The sequence below is a fragment of the Dama dama genome, chromosome 20 (assembly GCF_033118175.1).
Source record: "Dama dama isolate Ldn47 chromosome 20, ASM3311817v1, whole genome shotgun sequence".
Lineage (NCBI taxonomy): Eukaryota > Metazoa > Chordata > Mammalia > Artiodactyla > Cervidae > Dama > Dama dama.
Window position 1 is genome coordinate 74,593,663 of NC_083700.1, and position 3,706 is coordinate 74,597,368.

The following is a 3,706-nucleotide window of genomic DNA, read 5'->3' on the forward strand; positions in this document are numbered from 1 at the left end:
AAATATTTTGCCTATGATATCTTATAGAAATTTTATGATATCATGTCTTATGTTTAAGTCTTTAAGCCATTTTGAATTTATTTTTGCACATAATGTGAGGGAGTATTCTAACTTCACTGATGGACATGTGGCTGTCCAATTTTGCCAACACCACTTGCCCCTGGCAGTGAACAAGAATCATAGCCAGAAGCCTAAATGAAATGGGAGGTTGGATCAAAGACCCCTTCCATAAAGTCAGGATCACCAAGGGCAATATTCTCAATGGGTGAACTAGAGACAATCTCTCTCTAAAAGAGAGTCATCGAGATACCATCTTTCTCAGCCTTAGCTTTGTGTGAAAAGAGAAAAAAATATAAAGAAAAAAACAAAAATAAATGTCTCCAATGAGGTTTGTCACATAGATTCTTATAGTTTGAGGACCAAAATCCACACTGCCCATGTACTTGAAAAGCTAAACCAAAGATAATTTGAGTGACCTTTGGTTGACAGTATTCCCAGAAACCTGGCTGAAAAACCAACTCTGCCCTAGAAAAATTAATCTTGGGCACAGACTCAAAGAAAATTCTGAGATACAGTTCTAAGATATATATTACAGTCACAATCAAAATTATCAGTCCGAGAAGGAAGAAAATCATGATGAGTGAAAGCTGAAAGACAGAACAAACAGCAGATTAAGACAATAAAGAATAGATACTGAAATAACCAGACCCCAAATATTAAATATGTTTAGTATGTTTCAAAAAATAAGATATTAAAAATATTAAAAGGCACAAGAAACTATTAGAATTGGCCATTTGGATATAAAACAGAACCAAATAAAAATTCTAGAAATGGAAAAAAATTAAAATTAAAAAAACAACAGATTAGACTCAGCAGTGAAGAGATTTAGTGAACTGGAAAGTAGAGATTTTTTAAAAATGACAAAACACGGTCCAAGAGAGACAAAAGAAAAACATGAAGTAAAAGATAAGGCACGTGAAGGAGACAGTGAGAAAGTCTGCCATACTCAATCAACTGGTAAAGAAACTTGGAAGGAAATATGAGCAGTAGCAACTGCAAAATTCAGGCAGACTTTAAAAGCTGCCCCCTGCTATGTAGATTATTAATATTAAAGGAGCATGGATACTTGCTGAGTCCCAAGGCTGAGAAGAAAGGCTGCCAACTTGAGGCAAAATATAGATGAAAGGGAAAAATCTGACCGAACCTTCTCTTCCTTCCCACTCAAATTGATAGTGATGTATTAATATAACCCCAAAAGAAGGAGAGTGCTAGGTCTCAAAGGCCACATGCCTAAGAATGAAACTGTAATGGGACCATGGGACAGGGGGTAGTAGATTCTCCATCAGGAGTATTGATTGTTGCTAATTCTCGCTGCATATATAACATAATTAGACTAATCTAGAAAATAATTAATCCCCTTAGAAGTCATCAAAAATCTGTCTCTAAGAGAAGGTCTGAGACTCCACCTTGTGTATCCTAGGCATGGACATTCTTCTACAGAAATAATCACACTGAAGAACAGACGTGGACAAGCTTTTAAAAGGACCAGAATATCTGAGGGACTGTTTGAGGTTTGAGAGCCATATGGTTGGTATCACAACTACTAAACCCTGCCACTATAGTACAAAAGTAGCCATTGACAATGCGTGAATGAGTGAGCCTGGCTGTGTTCCAATAAAACTGTATTCATAAAAGCAGGTGACAGGGGGCTTCCGGGGTGGCTAGTGGTAAAGAATCCACCTGCCAATGCAGAGACATGGGTTCAATCCCTGATCCAGGAAGATCCTACATGCCTCAGAGCAACGAAACCCATATGCCACGACTATCGAGCCTGTGCTCTAGAGCCCACGAGTTACAACTACTGAGCCCATGTGCTGCAACTAGTGAAGCCTGAGCGCCCTAGAGCCCTTGTTCCACAAGAGAAGCCACTGCAGTGAGAAGCCCCAGCACCACAACTACAGAGTAGCCTCCGCTCGCCAAACTAGAGAATAGCCCTCACAGCAATGAAGACTAAATAAATAAATAGAATTAGTTTTTTTTAAAAGCAGGTAGTAGGTTGTAGTTTGCTAACCCCTGCTATAAAGAATTATTATCTAGAAGTACAAACAATGGCAGCATTTAATAAATGGAACTGTTCTAAAATGATTTTTAATGATCAGCCATTAAACTCATATTATTATGATAATTGAGAAAAATGTGCTCTAGCATTTGGACATAGTCATAGTATAAAAGCCTGGGAAAGATAACCGGGTGAGTCATGGTGGCCCAGTTCAAACAGTACACCCATGATGGGATGAGATAGTCAAGTGGTTAGGGCAACAACAGACTGCAGAGTAACTTACACATGGTGATACAGATCATAACAGACAGAATAAAAATAACTTTCAGAGGCATTATGTGTGGCCAAAACTTTGTTGTTTTCACACAATTAAAGTCATTCGCTTCCAAGGTAGAGACACTCTGGTGGGCAGGCTAAGGAGACAGTCCATGGGGAAGCATAGTTTAGAAAGCAGGAGACATTGAAGGAAGTTTACTCCAGGGCCCTCTTCTCTGGATTCTGTCCCTGCTATTAGTAAAGGTCATGCAGGTCATTTCATCCACCTCTAGCTACAAATAAACAAGGATTACCCAATAAATCAGAATTTTAGAATAGAATGCTTTCTTTTGCCATTTTGAACAAATTGAATATGCTTACAAATTCTCATGTTTTTCTTGGACAAATAAAAAAAATATAACTTATCTACAGAGTATATCATGTGAAATGCCGGACTGGCTGAAGTACAAGCTGGAATTCTGGGAGAAATATCAACAACTTTAGATATGCAGATGATACCACTCTAATGGCAGAAAGTGAAAAGGAACTAAAGAACCTCTTGATGAAAGTGAAAGAGGTGAGTGAAAAAGCTGACTTAAAACTTAACATTCAAAAAGCTAAGATCATGGCACCTGGTCCCATCACTTCATGGGAAAGAGATGGGGAAACGATGGAAACAGTGACAGACTTTATTTTGGGGGGCTCCAAATCACTGTAGATAGTGACTGCAGCCATGAAATTAAAAGTCACTTGCTCGTTGGAAGGAAAGCCATGACAAACCTAGACAGCATATTGAAAAGCAGAGACATTACTTTGCCAACAAAGTTTCATCTAGTCAAAGCTATGGTTTTTCCAGTAGTCATGTATGGATTGTGAGAGTTGGACCATAAATAAGGCTGAGAGCTGAAGAATTATTTGAATTGTGGTGTTGGAGAAGACTCTTGAGTCCCTAGGACAGCGAGAAGATCAAACTAGTCAATCCTAAAGGAAATCAACCCTGAATATTCACTGGAAGGACTGATGCTGAAGCTGAAATTCCAATACTTTGGCTACCTGATGCAAAGAGCCAACTCATTGGAAAAGACCCTGATGCTGGAAAAGATTGAAGGCAGGAGGAGAAGGCAGGAGAAGATTGAAGGCAGGGCGACAGAGGATGAGATGATTGATGGCATCACCAAGTGAATGGACATGAGTTTGAGCAAGCTCCAGGAGATAGTGATGGACAGGGAAGCCTGGTGTGCTGCAGTCCCTGGGGTCAAAAAGAGTCAGATGTGACTTAGCGAACTGAACAACAATCATGAAAAGATTTTTGCATAATAAAATTGCTTTCTATTTTCACATGAATTTTTAATTAGTATAGAATAATAGCTAATATTATTGGTTGTTTAATAT